The following is a 21,464-nucleotide window of genomic DNA, read 5'->3' as shown; positions in this document are numbered from 1 at the left end:
ATATTATCAAGCCCATTATCGCCACTTTAGCTGTAGTTTTCTGCCACTAAAGCAGCAATAATTTTATCACCGTTCTTGATAATATGCCCTATGTCTATTCCACACAAAGCTATTGTTCAAGAAGAGGTGTGTGGAGTTAAGAACAGGAATAAATGGGTGGCAAATACAAATAGTGGAGAATATGTTTGAGGAAAAGAATAGAAAGTACAATTTTGATGAAAGGAAGAAAATAAAGGGAGAAACGAACAAGGGATAGTGATGCCACAAGGCAGAGAGGTATAGCGTAAGAATTCATTAAGTGGTAGCAGTTACAGGTAAAAGTATTTCATTATGCTTGTTTTCTGCATCTTTCACCAACTTTTACTAGTTAAACACTAAGGGCCTCATTTATGAGGCTCCTTGCACTGCCGGAACATCACTTTTTGTGACGTTCCATGGCACAGGAGCCTGCTCCATATTTACTAGGCAGCACTGAGCCAAGTTTTGTGGCTTAATGCTGTCTTGTAAGTATCGTTCCCTTTAACTTCGTATTCTTTGTAAAAGGGGCATGTAATGGTTGTTGCTGGGGTTGCTCCAAGCAACATCTATGGATTTTTGACTCTGCCCCAGATTTATGACGAATCGTAAATCTGAGGTGTACCAAAAATGTACGCCTCCCCAGGGGAGGCGTAAGGGAGCTACAATGAGGAAAAATATCTTTATTTCTCCTCGTTTTTCCTTTTTCAATGTGTGCTGCTGCAGCACACATAGAAAGATGAAAAAGCCTCTCGTGATTGTTTTTGTGCAGGAAGGTTTCCCTCCCTACACAACAATAATCATCCCCGTAATGCAGGCACCACGGGGCAAAGATGCATGCGTTGGCGCACGGCAGCTCAGTGTGCGCTGGTGCAAGGGAAAAGGACAGGAAAAATGTGCCGTATCTGTTAGATTAGGCACATTCCTGCCCTTTTCTTTTGCCGTAGGGCAGCACAACAGGAAGGCCTGCAGCACTGCCTTATGGCAAAACCTCATAAATGAGGCCCAACTGCTCTGCTGGTGGATGTTGCGTAATTTTTGCCAGAGAATAACTGGGTCTGTATGTTGTGGGAACTGAGGTACAACCAAAAGTGTTCAACCACCTCTTTTCTGTTTTTCCGTACCTTCCTCTGACATCACTTTTGTGAATTCACTTCAGCTTAAGTCACATGGTTCAAAGCTCATGCCTCATTGGCATCATGCCCCCGGTCCTCGCTCAGTGAACTTTGGAAATTGGCTCTTCTATGCGCTGTTCCTAAAGTCCACGGGCCTCATTTATGAGGCTGTGCGTCACTTTTACGCCGCTGGTGCATCACTTTTTGTGACGCACCAGTGGTGTAAAAAATGCGCCTTGTTGCGCCATATTTACAAAGTGACGCATCTAGGTAGATGCGTCACTTTGTAAACCCCTGCGTTACATTATACCTGCGACAGGTATAATGTATGCAAGGGGGCGTTTTGATCCAAGAAATCTATAAGATTTCTTAGATCTTAGTGAAATCTATAAGATTTCACTGCGCCATTTCTTGGCCGCTAATGCATCAAAATCTTACGCCTGCTTCATGGTAGGCGTAAGACTGACGCAGGCACTAACAACATGGGATTTACCCATGTGAAAGTACACATTGCTGGAGTTGCGTCACTTTTGTGACACACTCCAGCAATGCGTCACTTTTGCGCCTACAAATATGTCAGAAATACTGACTTATCTGTAACTCCTTGCGACATGATGCATCATATTATAAATATGACGCATCAATCATGACGCAAGGAGTGCACACTGAGAAGTGACGCATCGCTGCTTTCACGTAGTGATGCGTCATTTCTCATAAATGAGGCTTCACAACTCCAGTATACGTGTTGCTTTCACAATCGTTTACAGGAGCGATTATAACATAAACCTGCAATTTATTCAAGAAGACTGGGGCGAGGTCATGTTGAAAGGTTTCTTGAAGATGGTTTATTCTTGTGTAGTACCAAACGATATTAGATTTGTGCAGCATTAGTTCTCCATATCTTTTCAAAGATCGTAAAAGCTTTCTTTGTTCAGACGCGCCAGTAAGGGTAGGTTGGTATTGTGGGCGTGCATGTAGCTGCAGTGTGTTGCTTAATTATCCAGATCGTCTACTCCTTTCAGAAAAGAGGAATGCCAAACCCCTCCTGCTCTTCACCACAACTAAAGGAGGGAGTTACCCTCCGTGCCTTATTCATTCGAAACAAGCTGGAGCTTGCCTCCACAAAAATGTGTCTTGGTTCGGGTGTGTCTCACGCTCCCTTCCAAAGCGGAACTGCACTCGATCTTTACAGATGCAAGCTCGTGTGGAATGCTTACTTTGCAGATTTCTGCAAACTAAGTATTTCCTAGCATAATTGAGTAACCAATGGGTTGTTGTAATGTGCGCGTAAAATTGCTAAGCGTTAGCATTTATTTAGCTTGAGGGTGTAGTTGCAAATCTGTCAATGTGCAGGACATTGTTACATACACTATTGAAAAAATGAGGGAAATGATTAACGTTCTTTATTTCATAGCAGTGTCAGTCTATTGCCATACTAACCAAATGGGAACCCTCGAGGTTGCAGCAGCACAAGTTACCCATCCATCAGCAAAGCTAACACGATGCAGTTGACCCTGTCCTAGCAAATGAACTGCTCACACTGAGGGCCATATTTATAAAGAAATGTTGCAGCACAATTGTTGGGTCCTAACATTCTCCTTGGAACTTTGCGGTTGCAAAGAGAGATGGAACCGGAGGAATCTCAGGCAGTTGGAAAGTGGATTCATGGTGGATGCTGTGTACTCGTCCTGTCATCGACATACTTGTAATAAAGGACTTGTTACCTTGTGCGCGTCCGTGTAACAACGCAGCAACACACCTTGCTGCGCTGCGTGAAAGGGAAAAGGCTGGAATGCACAGTGTTTTACCATTCTATGGAACATTTCTGCCCTTTCCTAGAGCTGGCTCATTTTTGGCTGCCTAACACAAACTCAGGCACCCTTATGTCAGGGTGCCTGCTTTGTAGGCAGGACTGTGTTTGTGTAGGGAAACTTTCCTGCACAAAAACAATCCTTAGAGGTATCTTCCTCTTTCTAAGTGTCCTTCATTACTTTTAACAGCTTGTTGTGTCCCTGCAGCCTCACTGGAAGTCAGCCGATTGACTCTTGGAGTCCATGTCTTTGTCCTGTGAGCAGGTCCAGCCTTTCTGGTCTCCTCACAGGTCTCAACAACAGGTACAGTCCTTTTTCTGTCTTCCACAGGTCCATTTATTTCTGACGAAGGTGCTTAGGGGGGCCAGACATTTAGGCCTAGTCTCAGCCTGTGGGTGAGAGTAGCTCCTGGCCCCTCCATAACTAACAAATAGGGAAAAAGTTCCCAAGGGTATCCCTACCCATTTTTTATAGCAGTCCCTGTGTGTCCTACAGCAAACAATCCCACAGTGCTCCTCTCTCCCTAAATCCAACATGGCAATGCCTTTCTTCTCCTGAATAGACCACCTGTGGGCCATCTAATAGGTGTGGCTAGATAAATTAACAAGCTCCTCCCCTGTGGTCACTCAAAACTGGGGCAGCACCTCTCCCACTTGGATTAGTGCCTGGCTGACTAGGGTGACAATAGAGCAGGCAATCCCAAGTGTTAGCTACATCTGCCTGTGACAGGGTTCGCCTCTTGAAGTTAATTAAGTTCCTGAGCACAGCCCAGATGTTCATCCTGTTAGAGGAACTGAACACCTCCACACACCCAAGGCCTTGTTCTCACTTGTGGGATCAAGTTGACACCTCATCAAAGGGGCTATTCCGTTCCTGGGTGACAGATGAAAACTTGGACACTTTTTAAAAGTGCCTTTTGTAAAATATTTGTTGAAAATCCCACTTTAACAATCCTTTTGGATTGTGATAAATATTGAAATAAGTCCAAGAATTAGCTGTGTAGTTGTTTCCTAAGTTGAGATAACATTATTAAATGCAATTTTGTATCCCAATGCTTTCTCATGGAAAAGCTAACCCTGCTGCAAGCATAACAGCTTTTAGAGCCTTGTCACTATAATATTTGTATTTGTATTTATGGTATTTATAGAGCGCAAACAATCATCCCCAATGGGATATCACGGCGCTATCCTGACAGTAGTGAATAGTTAACAGATAACAGAGTGGGGATTGTGTTTAGTCAGATTTTGGAAAAAGAAATGTTTTTAGTTGCTTCTTGAAGGACAAATAACAGTCTGTTAGTCTGAGTTCCTGCGGCAGCTTGTTCCAGTTATTTGGCGACGGGTGGGAGAACGCCCGTCCACCCATCCTAGCTGTTTTCACACGAGTGTTGCTTGCTCTAGCAGCCGTACAGGAACGCAGGTTCCTCGTTGGAGCATAGAATCTGATTTTATTTTTTAGGATGCAAGGGCCCGTATTGTGCAATGCTTTATGTGTTATGCACATTAGCTTGAAGATAGCTCTCTGTCTCATTGGTAGCCAGTGAAGCTCACGCAGGCAGCTTTTGGCTGGGTCGTACTTCCTTTTATTGCAAATTGCCTTTGCTGCAGCGTTCTGTACGACTTGTAGTTTCGTGAACAGATAGTCCGCCATTCCCATAAACAGGGAATTTCCGTAATCCAGCCTACTCATTAATAAAGACTGGACAAGTATCTTCCTACATTCAGTGGGGATCCATGGAAAAACTCACCGGAGCATCTTGAGTATTGCAAAGCCTTTGCCACAGATTGTGGATACATGGGTTTTCATACTCAGGGTATTATCTAGAGTCACACCTAAATTTTTGGCCGTTGATGCTGGGATAGGGGCGGTGCCCAGAGTTGTGGGCCACCATCTGTTATCCCATAGGTGTGTATGTCTACCAAACAGCAGAATCTCAGATTTGTCTGCGTTTAGTTTGAGACAATGGCTATGCATCCAGTTGGCTAGTTCGGTCAGGCAGTTCAGTAGCCTATTCTTAGGGTCGTCTTCTTCATCTAATGAAATCATTAGTTGGGTGTCGTCTGCGTAAGAGCAGATCCCAACACCCCACTTTCTCCCTATATCGGCTAGTGAGGAGACAAACACATTGAATAGGGTTGGGCTCAATGAGGCCCCTTGTGGGACCCCATACTTGATGTTCAGGGGAGGGGAAACAAAATCACCCATTCGTACTGACTGTGTTCTGTCTTGCATGAAAGACTGCAACCAACCCTTAGCTGCTAGGATTTCCAGGAGTCGGTGGTGTGGGACGGTGTCAAATGCCGCCGAGAGGTCTAGTAGAATCAAGGCGACTGTCTTTCCCTGATCTACCTTGGTTCTGATATTGTCTGACACTGCCAGGAGTGTTGTCTCAGTGCAATTGTTAGCCCGGAACCCTGTCTGGGAACTATCCAATAGATCATAGGTCTCTAAGAATTTGGAGAGCTGCCTGTTGACCAATTTCCCCAGCACCTTAGACAAATAAGGAAGTTGGGAAATGGGCCGATAGTTTGCCGGGTTATGTTATGTTATGTTATGTTACGCTAATTTATAAGGCGCACAGATGCGCCAGCAAAGGAGCGTCCTGACGCCCGCCAGGTAGCAGCACAACACAACAAGGCACGGAAGGAAGACAAGGGGGCTAAGGAAATAAAAAGGTTTTTACTGCCCGCCGGAAGGAGAGCAAATCACCGAGTGCACGGATCTCAAGAGGAAGAGAGTTCCATAGCACGGCGGCACAAACTTGAAAAGAACGGCCGCCGGCCCGGCAGCGCTTAAACCTGGGAACAACAGCTAGTTGCAGATCGGAGGATCGTAGGGCACGGCCCGGGGTGTAACGAGACAGGAGGTTGGCAAGAATCAAGGCAGGTGCTCCCTTGATAATTTTAAAAGCAAGACAAAGGACCTTATACTGAATCCTCCGGGCAATCGGGAGCCAGTGCAGCGTGCGCAAGGTATTGGCCGTAGAGCAAAATCTGGGCAGTCCCACGACCGCTCTTGCTGCTGCATTCTGTACCCGCTGTAGGCGGGTGAGTTCCACCTGATTTAAGCCCGATAGAAGGGCGTTGGCATAATCAAGGCGTGACATCACGGTGGCCTGGATAACAAGTTGCCTGGTTTTCGCATCAAAGAATTTTAATACGGGTCGTAAACCCCGCAAGATGCCGAAACAACAGGCCGCCGTGCGCTTAGTGTGGCATTCAAAAGAAAGAGATGGCTCAAGCCACACCCCTAGATTTTTCAGTTGAGCGACCGGAATAGGTGTGGGGCCCAGGTCCGATGGCCACCACCTATCGCCCCAGAGGTCCGTCTGCTTGCCAAAGATCATAACCTCCGTCTTACCAGCGTTCAGCTGGAGACAGTTGGACGTCATCCAGCTGGCGACCGCCCTAAGTCCCTCCTGGAATCTGGGGGCATCCACGTCCGCGTCCCCGCTGATTGTAACCGCTAGCTGGGTGTCATCGGCATAGGACACCATAGTCATGCCCCAATGCCTGACAACCTCAGCCAGCGGTCTCACATATAGATTGAATAATGTGGGACTCAGCGAGGAGCCTTGAGGAACCCCCAGATCCAGAGGGTGGAATTTGGACTGGTAGGGCGGAACGGAAACGCAGAAAGAACGGTTGGCAAGAAAAGACCGGAACCACTGGAGCGCAGGACCGGTGACACCTGCTTCCGCCAGGCGCTGCAGAAGGATCGGGTGGGCCACGGTATCAAAGGCAGCGCTGAGGTCTAATAGCACCAGCTCCGCCGTTTGACCCGCGTCTAGCACGGAACGCAGATGCTCCACCATATACAGTAGAGCCGTCTCCGTGCTATGCCCTGCCCGAAAACCATTCTGTGTCCTGTCCAAGATGTTAGCTTGTAGAAGATGGTCAGAAAGGACAGAATTGACATGCGCCTCAGCCACTTTGGCAGGCCACGGGAGAAGGGATATAGGACGGTAGTTCTCCGGTTTAGCAACATCCAAAGTTGGTTTCTTGAGGATGGGCACAACTACCGCCTGTTTCCACTTCACTGGGACCACGCCAGATGTTAGAGAGATGTTAATTAGGGAACAGACCGGTGGCAAGCCAGTAGACGGTAAGTCACTAAACAAAGCCGGGCGAAGAGGGTCAGCCGGGGATCCTGACGTAACCTGTTGGGCCAACTTACCAAAACTCACCGACGTTAATGCCGGGAAAGAATGTAACACATCCAAGGTAAGGGGCTTAAGGGTGCCAATAGCAGGGGGGGCAGCCATCGGAAAGGCACTATAGATGGCATGAACCTTTTCCAAGACGAACGTTGCCAAGGCCTCACAATGGGCAATAGAGCCCTGGTGAATCGCGATCACTATTTTGGTAGTCAGATCTTTTAGGGCTTTAAAGATGGTTTTGGAGGGGTTGGTACTGGTGCGGAATTGTAGGGCATAGTATGCCGCACGGGTTCTGCATACTGCTCGGTGGTAAATTGTTACAGCAGCAGAGTACAAAGCTTTTTTGTCACTAGCATAGGCTTTGCGCCATACCCGCTCGGCACGTCTGCAGATGTTTTTCAATGCCCGCAATGAATCATCGTACCAAGGACTCGGGTCCCTAGACCCACACTTACACGAAACTATCGGAATAAGGGAGTCAAGGGCCCTCGTGACCCACTCACAAAGACGATCATAGCCCTCATCAAGATTGTCCGCTGAGCCAGGCGGGTCGGAGGATAACAGATGGAAGAAATCCACAAGTTTTAATTTAGACCAACACCGTCTAGAGATTGAACGGACCGTAGATTTACGGTGCGGCTCGTGCAAAGGGCAATGGATGCAAACCAAATAGTGATCGGTCCAAGCCAGGGGGGAAGGAGTCAGGACAGTGGCTTCTGCTAGATTAGTGAAAAAAGGGTCGAGAATGTGACCACCAACATGGGTGGGATGCGAGACCAGCTGGACTAACTGAAGCGCCTCAAGGTCGGCGATCGAGCTAAAAACTGCCGGTGAAGACAGATTATCATAGTGGAGGTTTAAATCTCCAAGAATGGAGACATTGGAGCAGCCTACAGCCAAGGTGCTAATGGCGTCTGGGAGGGCCTCCCTGAAAGACAAGTCGCTGCCAGGGGGGCGATAAATCAAAAGGCCAGTGAAAGCGAAGTTGGGCGTGACTGAGATTTTAAACAGCGCACTTTCACAGCCAGAGATTTTTTACCCTTGCCAGATACACGGATAGCACGACTTGACCGCTAACGCAAGTCCCCCTCCTCTAGAAGCTCGGTTGAGGGTGTATACAGAGTATTCAGGTGGAAAAGCCAAGTTAATCACAGCCGTGTCCGACTCCTGTAGCCAGGTCTCCGTCACACAGAAAGCGTCCGGAGACTCCTTACCTAACAGGTCCAAGATATCATGGTGGTGTTTAACCATAGACCTGACATTCAAATTCCATAAGGTGAAAAGAGGACGGGGACGGGTTACAGCAATATCAGGAACGTTTCCTAGACAGGTGGTAGGCGCGGAAAGATCAAACCTCCCACAAATACAGGAGTAAGGTCCGCAAAGCACCACAGCTCCTGTTGTTAAGGCCAATGGCAAGAAGGGCATCCCTTGAATAACATAGCATGATGCCAGCAGCAATGGGCGGTAGAAGGTCAGAGCCCTAGCACGTCCTGCACGTCCTGCACGTCCTGGCGCGGACGGGCGCAGACAGGCAGGACTCTGGCACGACTCCGGCCACGCGAGGACACGCCCGCTGCGCGATCCCGCTGCGCTAAGGGAGGAGCTTGATATAGGCGTCCCTCGCCGGCACCTGCGCACTGAAGCGCGCGTAGGGAGTGTCTCCAGCACAAATACCCACCCCGCTCTAAGATGGCGGCACCAGAGATTCCACCCACAGATCCCGGACCCGCCAAGCGGCGGTGAAAAAACAATTAGGATGCAGGTAAGGGGGCTAAAATCAGGGTAGAACAAAGCAAGGCAAAGTAAATACGAAAAACGGGCTTTTAAAAACAATTCCAGGACTATGCGCGAAGCGCTCCTGCAGCAAATGCGCTACCTGACTGAAAGACGCAGCACTAGGGACTCGCCTGAAATAGGCGTCCCTCGCCGGCACCTGCGCACTGAAGCGCGCGTAGGGAGTGTCTCCAGCACAAACACCCACCCCGCTCTAAGATGGCGGCACCAGAGATTCCACCCACAGATCCCGGACCCGCCAAGCGGCGGTGAAAAAACAATTAGGATGCAGGTAAGGGGCTAAAATCAGGGTAGAACAAAGCAAGGCAAAGTAAATACGAAAAACGGGCTTTTAAAAACAATTCCAGGACTATGCGCGAAGCGCTCCTGCAGCAAATGCGCTACCTGACTGAAAGACGCAGCACTAGGGACTCGCCTGAAATAGGCGTCCCTCGCCGGCACCTGCGCACTGAAGCGCGCGTAGGGAGTGTCTCCAGCACAAACATCCACCCTGCTCTAAGATGGCGGCACCAGAGATTCCACCCACAGATCCCGGACCCGCCAAGCGGCGGTGAAAAAACAATTAGGATGCAGGTAAGGGGCTAAAATCAGGGTAGAACAAAGCAAGGCAAAGTAAATACGAAAAACGGGCTTTTAAAAACAATTCCAGGACTATGCGCGAAGCGCTCCTGCAGCAAATGCGCTACCTGATATGAATATCAGATCCTGCTTTTTTTAGTAAGGGAGTAACTATGGCGTTTTTCCAATAATAAGTCCAAGAATATACTATAAGGGCATGTTTAACTTTAAGCATTTCCATGTGCTTCTCTTAACCCCTTCACTGCGGCAGCTATTCCGCCGCAGTGCTAAGGGGGCGGGGCGGAAGAGCGGCGGGCGCATGCTGGTGATGGAACCGCTCCGTCACCAGCGTCGGTTGCGCTGTGCTTATGACGGAGCGGTTCCGTCATGGCCTGCCCCGCTCAATAGAACGCTCAGCGCAGGCGCGGTTCCGTCATCAGCAGGGGAGGGGTTAAATATGGTGCATCCTGCCTTATAAGCATTTAAGGCCTAATTAGAAGTGATTTGTTAATATTTGAAAAGAGAGTTTAGGTCTGTCGAATGGGGTTGTTTTGGCTCATCGAATTTGCTGTTTTGAACTGTACAGACAGGCTACAGTGGTAGGCTTGCAATCATATTTTACACTGTCACTCTAGTGGTCTTTTGGTAGCTCAATGGGTGCTATACTCCACAAGTGACAATTAACTTACTTACCCTGGGTACACTTTGTTCTATGTACTAAAGGCTTACAGGTAAGCTAGTTATGCCACTTAGGAGTGTAGCCAATATCAACATGTTTTAGGGGTCAGCGTACATACCATGGGCAGGGGAAAGCAGTGTCATAATGTGCAGAGTAAAATAAACACATCAATAAAATCTAGCAAAACGTAGGTGACCACAAAAAAGGGGCATTTTTCTACACTATGACACAGAGCAGGTAGTCTTAACTTGGAGGCAAGGTATACATTATTTATTCAGTACCAAAATGGCAATAAAGTTAAAACACAACAAAAGAAAAATCCCAAACCATTTAGAAAAATAGAGTACATTTTATTAAATGATATGACCCCAACACAACAAGACTCCTATAAGAGGAATCAGTTATTAATGTTTAAAGGGCCATATTAGCAAAAACTTCGTTAAAATATCGCCGTTTTAGCGGCAGTAAACTGCCGCTAAAATGGTGATAATGGGCTTGCTAATATGTGTCATAGAATTCCGATAGAAGCCCGGGTTAGATGTGCAGGACATCTAACCTGGGCTTCTAATGGAATTCTATAACGCATATTAGCAAGCCCATTATCTGCGTTTTAGCGGCAGTTTCCTGCCGCTAAATTGATGATAATTTTAACGAGGTTCTTGCTAATATGCCCCAAAGTTTCAATATAAAAATATCACCAAAAAGAGTTTAGCACCATTCATAATCATCTGGTTGCGCTTCACCAGCACCTAAGCTCAAATTATGACTTATCATGATGGAACGCCAGTCAAGCACAGAAAACGGGTTCAACGCAGGTGAAGTTTTACTTTCAGACTAGTCCTTGAAATTGAAGTCAAATATTCCAAATATTCTATGACGGGCAAGGCAGCAGGTTATGGCCGAAGCGGGTTCCACAACATCAGGTAGTCAATGGACAGGGTCTCACTGAAGCCACTGACTTTTGGCAGAAAATCCCAGAGTGGGGGAAGTTTCAATTTTGTGCCCAAGGAAGGTCCCTCTCAGTATGGAGACTGATACTTTTGATGCATTTGCCCAGAGCAGATTTCTGACTTTGGACATAGTCACTTTTTTAGAGCTTGGATTCTTCCAGTAGTGCAAGGTAGAAGGCTGTAGCTAAAAAGGGATCGATAAGGCCGGACACATTCTCCATGATGTCCCACTTAACCTGGATCTTTGGCTCAGTGGCTGTTACAACCTGATGGGCTAGTCACCTTGGCAACAGTATGCACGCTGTCACTGCGGGACGCATCCTCAATTAAAGATGGAGGCACCTACCAGCAGGAGTTGGTGGGGGTGACAATGGACTGAAAATCAGAAGTCATTTGGAGCAGCCTACTGCCCTTGAAAGACTAGCACAAATGGGTGCTACATTACCCATTGGGCTTGCTGTTTACTTTGGTCAACACAACTTTGTAACATCTTCAACAACGAATCCTGATAGTGTGGTGTGGTGTGGTTAGGGTGGCATGCTCACCACCCAAGTTCTACATATATATTTGTATAGATAAGTTGGACCGCTAAGACGGTCTGTTACAGATGTGAATTGACCAGAAGTTAAATACGCTTGATATTCGGCGATCAGTATCTTCTGGGTGCATAATTGGGAAACACCCTTGTTTTAACTGGAAGCAACTTTGGAGAGAAAAAGAGCATTTCCTTGATCCACGATCATTCCACTGTTGTTGGGTTGTTGTATATACCAGAATGTATGTAACATCTCAGTATTAAACCTTGCTTTAACTGAGGCTATCTCGTTTTTGTAGCATGCTTTTATTTTAGAGCGTCATCGGGCAACAGGTTTTTTGAAATTACTAACATTGTTTTTGATTAAATACTAAAGTGGCATTATCACACACAATATAATGACATGATGCGCAAGAATACAAATCAATAGAGCACATGATTAAGAAAACTTATATTTCCATTCCTATTTCAAAGGGGTTCTGTGATATGGTGTGAGTTGGTTCATACCCTCTGTGAAACAAGGACCTATTGTTAGTTTGGTGGGTAAGAATGTTGTACACATAGGAGTAGAGCTTTCCTGACAACAGGATGGCAGCAGCTTGAGAGAGCTCCGAAGGCCACCCGGAAATTCAGCATGCATCGACCACATCCAGGAACTATAACGTCCTGAACATAGCAGATGTGGTATCGCTAGTTCAGAGTAAGCCACGCGTGCGTGGCTCGTGGCACTGCGAGCCCGCTACGAACATTGAGATTGAAAAGACAAAGTGCAGACTACCAAACTGTGTATGCAGTGGATCGAGCTGCATGGGAGCCATGGTCGTCGGCCTGGGAGCTGGTCCCAGCATGTCTGTTCCGGAGTGTTCGGGCTTGCGCACTGGGTGCCAAATTGATCCTTGTGTGCGTGCTGGTGGCGGAGTGCTACGGAGCTGCATCAACTGGCAGCTGTCTGCCAGTTGATGCAGACGTCCGATGCCGGCGTGCAAGTTTTGATATGTCACACAGAGGATGCCGGGCAGACCGCGAGCAGAAGTTAGCACAAATACCGTTTGACAGCGGATGTGCAGAGGCACTGCGCGGGTCCCTGTCAACGAGAGCAACGGAGGCTGTGTCTGGAAGACACCCAATGGAACCATGTGGTGCCGAAGTGCGGCCTGCCTGCACACTACTTACAGCACTGAGTGAGCGCTGGTCGTGCTTCACTCCTCCCTGGCAGTAAATGGCACATCATAGTGCACAGCTGGGCCTGTGTAGAGGAGCCCAGGCCTTAATAGCGTGGACTGGAGGGGCAGTGTGACTGCACCACTGCCGCATCAAGACATCACAACAAAGAGGTGTACCAGTAGCTTAACAGCGTGTGGAATACAGATACAACCTTGCCTGGTGGCCTTCAGGGGCAGAAATAGGCTGTCCAGTGACTGCCACTCCGGGTAGCCCACAACTACAGAATCTGCAACTGTGGTAGAGCAACACAGCCCAAAACTATGGGGGCAGGCCGACAAGCCACAACCAAAACGTAATTTAGATCGACGTAAGACGGTTGGGGCCTGGGAAGATGATGTAGACTCCATGACGTCAGAGCAGGGGAATGTGGCCACTGAACCAGGTGATGAGGTATGCCACATCTTAGCGGCAATGCACCAAAGCCTGGTTACCATATATGGCAAAATAGACTCATTATCATACAGAATGGATTGCATGTCTGAGCGTGTGGATAAACATGCTGAAAGGCTAAATATGGTGGAGCGCAGGCTGTCAGAGGCAGAGGATGTGCAAGTTGAAGCTGGGGCCACTCAGACGTAAATGGCAAACTAATGACAACATTGTGTGATAAAGCGGAGGACTTGGAAGTGTGCTCTAGGCCCAAAAATGTGTGCATACTAGGCCTACCTGAGTCTACAGTAATTGGAAATATGGAACTATTCACAGAACAAATCCTGGTGACCTTGCTGGGTCATGAAATATTCTCATTGGTGTTTATTGTGGAGTGTGCTCACCACTCGCTGGCCCCTAAGCCACCTCCGGGGGAGCCCCCTCAACCTCTAGTAGCAAGCTTACTAAACTACAGAGAAAGGGATGCTGCACTCTGGCGGGCCAGGGAGCTACGAGTGCTCAAGTATGAGGAATCTGAACTGGCTCTCTTCCCTGACTTTACCCCACAAGTGCAAGAGGCACGCAGACAATTCGCACCCATGAAACGTAAATTAGGTGAGCTTCAGCTACAATATGCAATGCTTTATCCGGCCAGATTGACAGTGTCCTTTGACGGCAAGACCAAGATATTTACTTACCCTCTACTATTGCAGCAAGAATTTATTCGTATACAGAACCCAAACTTAGACAGATCGAAAGGCCCCACCAGGCGTCCTTCTATGGCTGCTAGAGTGGTAGCTGGTATTGCAGAAGCTGAGGGACTCACTGATGTTTGGCGACATCGCTCACCTCTGGGTAGGGAATATATGCCCTATTCTTCCGTACACAATACTCATACCGGAATAGATTCTTGGTTTGCATTGCAGGAGTTGCTGCCCTTCACAGGCAAATGTACACATATGGCGTGCAAGTTCTCTGACCACCCACCTGTCATACTGAAGTTGTTAATTAGTGATATCTCAGGGAATCCACCTGGTGATTTCCACAGTACTCTTTTCTGGACCCACTTTTTCGAGTCGAATTGGGAAAGGTAATCGATTAATTTTTTGCTACTAATCTGGGAAGCATGCCCAAGATGAGCACTATTTGGGAAACATTTAAGGTATTCATTAGAGGGATGTCGATTTCAAAACATGCTGGGGTCCTTAAATCAATCAGAACACAACTACAAAAAGCAGAAACAGCATTAAACATATTAGAGAGACAATTCCAGGAAAGCGGAGACACTAAACTACTTTCACATATCAGGTCGCAAATAGACTAATTCAATGAACTAGCAAACACAAAGATCAAGCACCTAGTAAAATATGTCACAGCGCGGGTATATGCTAAAAGGGACAGGCCCAGCTCTGTACTGGCAAGGCTTACACGACCCCCTAGAAGTGAAAATGACATCTTGCAAATATATCATGAAAATGGATACTTGGTAGGGAGTATGCCCAAGATAGTGAAGGCCTTTAGTGGTTATTATACAAAACTATATACCATGCATGAATCTATTACAGAAGAATCAGATGATGATTATTTTGCCCATATTGCGATTAAATGGCCAGACAATACAGCTAGGGAAAGACTCATGGCCCCTCTCCACCCAACGGAAATCATGGCAGCACAAAATACATGTCTAACGATAAAGTGCCAGGGTTGGACGGCCTGACTGTGGCCTTTTATAAAGCATATCAGGATAGGCTTACGCCTCACCTGATGAATCTATATGAGGAAATTGCAAAGGAGGGAATAATGCCACCCTCAATGCGAGAAGGCATCTTGATCACATTACTAAAGCCGGGGAAGCAGCTTGATCAATGCTCCTCTTATAGACCTCTACAACTGCTAAGCTGTATGCCAAGATTCTGGCGAATAGATTGGCACCTCTATTTGACTGGCTTTGTTCTGGGCCTTTCCTTACATGTAATTTGAGAACCCTTTTCGGCACTATCACTCAAATTGACCCGAATGTTAGAGCTGCTGCCCTTTTCATAGATATTGAGAAGGCATTTGATTCAGTCGAATGGTGATTTCTGTATGCTGTCCTTAGGAGGGTCAGAGAGGGAGAGGTATTCTTGAAATTAGTTGAGGTGCTGTACACTAAGTCATCAGCACACGTAAGGGTCAATGGTTTATTTTCACAGTCGAAAACAATCACAAGAGGTGCTAGGCAGGGATGCCCCATTTCCCCGCTATTGTGCGCCCTGGCAGTGGAACCTCTTCCTTGCGCTATGTGCGAATATCACACTCACAGAGGTATACATTCCTTACAATATAACCTGTTCATTCCAGCGTATGCAGATGACACACTGCTATATATACGCAACCCTAAACACAATTTAAAACCTATGCTCCAAGAGGTTTAGCTATTCTGCCAACATTAGGACCTAAACATTAATTGGCATCAATCAACGATATTTCCACTCACAAGCCTGACTGTCCCTGCCCACGCTGATTATCCAATAGAAAGGACCACAGACCCAGTGCGCTATCTGGGATTTCAGATACATACTGACCCAGAAGTGATACTGCTGGAGAACTACAGGCGCTCAATACAGAAACTAAAAGACTCAATTGATAAATGGATAAGACTCCCACTGTCTCTTATAGGCAGCATTGCTCTAATAAAAATGAGGGGACACATACCTTCTTACTTTTTAACCAGCGGCTCCAGGCTCCATTGACGAGGCTTTCAGCGCACCAGCGCACTGTCACAGCAGCAGCGCACGAGCCCATCAGCCCACTCCTCGCCGCACCCGCTTCGCGGGTGCCGCTTCGTTGGTGGTCACTGGTGGGAGTATCATCGCGGAAGAAGCACACCGGGACTCAGAGGGCAAGGCGGTAAGGGGCGCGTGGAACCAGCGGGGCTGTGAGCGTGCAGGGACTTCATTTCCTAGAAGTCCCTGCGAGACCGTTGGAGAGCTTCCGGTCCGCTCTCCCTGCTGGCCCGCCCCCCGCCCATCAGGTGTTTTAAAAGCTTTCCTGCCTCGCTAACTTGTGGGACACATACCTTCTTACTTTTTAACCAGCGGCTCCAGGCTCCATTGACGAGGCTTTCAGCGCACCAGCGCACTGTCACAGCAGCAGCGCACGAGCCCATCAGCCCACTCCTCGCCGCACCCGCTTCGCGGGTGCCACTTCGTTGGTGGTCACTGGTGGGAGTATCATCGCGGAAGAAGCACACCGGGACTCAGAGGGCAAGGCGGTAAGGGGCGTGTGGAACCAGCGGGGCTGCGAGCGTGCAGGGACTTCATTTCCTAGAAGTCCCTGCGAGACCGTTGGAGAGCTTCCGGTCCGCTCTCCCTGCTGGCCCGCCCCCCGCCCATCAGGTGTTTTAAAAGCTTTCCTGCCTCGCTAACTTGTGAGAACTACAGGCGCTCAATACAGAAACTAAAAGACTCAATTGATAAATGGATAAGACTCCCACTGTCTCTTATAGGCAGCATTGCTCTAATAAAAATGAGGGGACACATACCTTCTTACTTTTTAACCAGCGGCTCCAGGCTCCATTGACGAGGCTTTCAGCGCACCAGCGCACTGTCACAGCAGCAGCGCACGAGCCCATCAGCCCACTCCTCGCCGCACCCGCTTCGCGGGTGCCGCTTCGTTGGTGGTCACTGGTGGGAGTATCATCGCGGAAGAAGCACACCGGGACTCAGAGGGCAAGGCGGTAAGGGGCGCGTGGAACCAGCGGGGCTGTGAGCGTGCAGGGACTTCATTTCCTAGAAGTCCCTGCGAGACCGTTGGAGAGCTTCCGGTCCGCTCTCCCTGCTGGCCCGCCCCCCGCCCATCAGGTGTTTTAAAAGCTTTCCTGCCTCGCTAACTTGTGGGACACATACCTTCTTACTTTTTAACCAGCGGCTCCAGGCTCCATTGACGAGGCTTTCAGCGCACCAGCGCACTGTCACAGCAGCAGCGCACGAGCCCATCAGCCCACTCCTCGCCGCACCCGCTTCGCGGGTGCCACTTCGTTGGTGGTCACTGGTGGGAGTATCATCGCGGAAGAAGCACACCGGGACTCAGAGGGCAAGGCGGTAAGGGGCGTGTGGAACCAGCGGGGCTGCGAGCGTGCAGGGACTTCATTTCCTAGAAGTCCCTGCGAGACCGTTGGAGAGCTTCCGGTCCGCTCTCCCTGCTGGCCCGCCCCCCGCCCATCAGGTGTTTTAAAAGCTTTCCTGCCTCGCTAACTTGTGGGACACATACCTTCTTACTTTTTAACCAGCGGCTCCAGGCTCCATTGACGAGGCTTTCAGCGCACCAGCGCACTGTCACAGCAGCAGCGCACGAGCCCATCAGCCCACTCCTCGCCGCACCCGCTTCGCGGGTGCCGCTTCGTTGGTGGTCACTGGTGGGAGTATCATCGCGGAAGAAGCACACCGGGACTCAGAGGGCAAGGCGGTAAGGGGCGCGTGGAACCAGCGGGGCTGCGAGCGTGCAGGGACTTCATTTCCTAGAAGTCCCTGCGAGACCGTTGGAGAGCTTCCGGTCCGCTCTCCCTGCTGGCCCGCCCCCCGCCCATCAGGTGTTTTAAAAGCTTTCCTGCCTCGCTAACTTGTGGGACACATACCTTCTTACTTTTTAACCAGCGGCTCCAGGCTCCATTGACGAGGCTTTCAGCGCACCAGCGCACTGTCACAGCAGCAGCGCACGAGCCCATCAGCCCACTCCTCGCCGCACCCGCTTCGGGGTGCCGCTTCGTTGGTGGTCACTGGTGGGAGTATCATCGCGGAAGAAGCACACCGGGACTCAGAGGGCAAGGCGGTAAGGGGCGCGTGGAACCAGCGGGGCTGCGAGCGTGCAGGGACTTCATTTCCTAGAAGTCCCTGCGAGACCGTTGGAGAGCTTCCGGTCCGCTCTCCCTGCTGGCCCGCCCCCCGCCCATCAGGTGTTTTAAAAGCTTTCCTGCCTCGCTAACTTGTGGGACATATACCTTCTTACTTTTTAACCAGCGGCTCCAGGCTCCATTGACGAGGCTTTCAGCGCACCAGCGCACTGTCACAGCAGCAGCGCACGAGCCCATCAGCCCACTCCTCGCCGCACCCGCTTCGCGGGTGCCGCTTCGTTGGTGGTCACTGGTGGGAGTATCATCGCGGAAGAAGCACACCGGGACTCAGAGGGCAAGGCGGTAAGGGGCGCGTGGAACCAGCGGGGCTGCGAGCGTGCAGGGACTTCATTTCCTAGAAGTCCCTGCGAGACCGTTGGAGAGCTTCCGGTCCGCTCTCCCTGCTGGCCCGCCCCCCGCCCTTTACGCCCCTTATTTAAAAACCCAGTACTCCCGCAGCGCGGGACGCAGCCCGGGCGAAGACAGGGCAAAGACTGGGCCGTTTTAGGCCGTTCGAGGACGGCCGAGGACTGGACTGGCCTACCCTCTTGTCGCCCTTCGGTTATATTGTTAAATTGTGGTTGGTGCTACTAATAATATTTTTAATTCATAGTAGGTTTTATTTAGGTCTTACTGTCTATAAATATGTCCGTTAGGATAACCCGTAGCAAGACTGGTAAGGGAAACACCTCAATTAGTGGTCCAATGGATGATTTTATTACCCGTACCAACTTGGCCATTGATGAGGAAATTTCTAAACTACAGACTCGTGTTTCTCTTGAGTTGGCAGCCGCCAGAAGATTATCAGAGGTCATGACTCTCTCAAAAAAAATCTTCACTGGGGCATATAGCTACTGCTGTTACCCCGGAGCGACCTGCCATTCTCAAGCCATTAGTCGTGCAGGCTGAGGTTCACCAGGTTCCAACTCTACAACTTGCTTCACAGGTTGTAGAGTCAATTGTTGATGCTGGTGACACAATTCCACCTGCCCCGTCTCCGTTGAAGAATGTTAGTTTTAATTTTTCAATTCCAGCAACTGCAAAAACTTTTTGTGACACTCAGGTTACCAGTTCTAATTTTCCCGACCCTGTAATTTTTAACTCAACCAGAATGAATCCAAATTTGGGCAATTTCCCAAAAAGGAAAAAGACCTCCCGGTATACTTATTATGGGAAAAAGGCAAGAGCTGTGGTGGAACAGAAATCAAAACCACCCACTGTACAAACCCCCAAAACAACTGAAGGGAATATCCCTAATGAGGAGATATATTCAGAAGGTGCCAAAAGGGGGGCTGTACCCACTCAAATCTTTACCACACTTCAAGAGGGGGGTTTAACTGTTGAGGGCCAGGAGGGGAAGGAAGGGAAGGACGGGGAATTTATAGGCATAGTTTGGGAAACACTCAAGAAACTACTCTCCCCCCTTGCCCATCGACTCCCATCCATCGAAAACAGTTTGTTGGAGATGGAAAAAAGTATTATAGCTTTGGCCACTTTGGGCTTGAGAAGTTTAGAAAACCAGGGCATTGGGGTAGAGGACTCGTTTTCACGTGTATCTTCTATTCCTCCACCTGTATTACTACCGGAACGTCCAGTTCCGAAACCACGAACTGTGGGTGTGAACCAAACTGCTACACTTGTTAAACCTGTTGTACCCTCCCGTTCTTGTTCTGTACCCACCCTAAAGTCTACTGTAGTCCCCCCCACTAAACCATGCCCTCCAGAATCTCGCCAACAGTATCCTCAGGGTACTTCTGTAAAGAATAATTTTAGAGGGGGCTATATTGATCTTCCCCCAGAGGCAAATGACTATGTGGTTGTTTTGACGGGTGTTCCCCAACTTTAGAATGGCTACCACGAGAACCATTGGTCCCTGAAGAACAAGACAATGCACTGGCTCAATGCAAACCGTGCAATTCCTAATGGTAGGAAGAGTAGAGTGCTGATGGTACCTTGGGTGGGCCCTACAAAGAAATCTGTGGTTGGAGATTGTGTAGTGGTGACCTTTGAGGACCCACATACAGCACGTTATATTTGTTCTTGTCCCAATGGGGAAGGTTCTTGTGTTATCCCTAGACTTTTGTCTTTTTTTTACCCTCCACCTCCTAAAAAACTACAGCACGATGGCTGGACCCTGGTACAGCGCCATCCTTGGAGGACTTATTCCTCCAATTATCAAGATTCTTTTATGTGCTGGAATGGTCTACCTACCCAGAACAGGTTTGGCAGCCTTGAAGAGGTGGACTGACTTTTAAGGCAACCGACGCCCAATGTAGAACTAATGGCCTCTGTAACCATGACGGCAGGGCCCTCTGTAAGTCCCCCCGTAATGTCCGATCATAATCAAGGACATATGGAAAGCCATCCAACTCTGACCCTAGCACATATTGATAATGCTGAGGATTGTGCTGGTTCTAAGATTAGTCTTTTATCCGGGGTACCGATTATGGATGTAGAAATAGGTTAGATGACCCACAGCAAGATAGTGTAGTTTCCCCTTCGACACTTATGTTTCTTAATGCTGAATTCGATTCCCCTGGCAGTGAGCAAATCCCACGTTTGTTTTTCCTGTCATGGAACATCGCTGGAGTGGGCAAAAATCTGAAAGACCCAGAATGGGCAGATTATGTCGACACTTGCGATTTTTGCCTATTACAAGAAACTTGGGCATTGGATATTCCGCACAGGATGGGATATAAAACTTTTGGTATCAAGGCCACTCAGTCCGATAGGGGAAGGCCATGTGGGGGTTTGTTGATATGGCTTAAAATTACTCTAGCCATAAGAGCTGATCTTATAGATACAGGAACCCCTGATATTTTGGCTTTAAAAATTGTATCGAACAATGGGGGTGAATACTTCATTATTAATGTCTATAATAGACCGACGGGGCATTCCATGGTTTCGTCTACCCTGGAAATCCTGGATACCTTTTTGAAAAGGGTGGTGGGTGAAGTCCCTGTAATACTAGGGGGAGACCTGAACTGTAATTTTGAACCGATCCTTGGGATTTCTGATATTTTTCAAGATGAGGATCAAGCATATAATATTCCTCAGCTTGAGACCGTTAACCATGTCCCGTGTACCACTCTGGCGGTTCAATTACTGAGGCTAACAGTTGACCATGGCCTTAGAGCGTGCAATGGTCGCCTTCCCTCAGATCTCATAAAACAACCTACCTTTGGGAAATCGAAAAGTAGATTAGATTTTATTTTTGTCTCATTAACTATTTGGCATTTTATGATTGATTTTAAAGTATCATCACGGGTCGAGAGTGATCATTTCCCGCTGGAACTTTTTATTGATCCCCACATAATTAGAGATACCCATGAGGTAGTTACTGATGCCCAATGTGAGCAGGTACATACAATTAATAATAATA

The sequence above is a fragment of the Lissotriton helveticus genome, chromosome 2_1 (assembly GCF_964261635.1).
Source record: "Lissotriton helveticus chromosome 2_1, aLisHel1.1, whole genome shotgun sequence".
Taxonomy (NCBI): domain Eukaryota; kingdom Metazoa; phylum Chordata; class Amphibia; order Caudata; family Salamandridae; genus Lissotriton; species Lissotriton helveticus.
This window is presented reverse-complemented; position numbering follows the sequence as displayed.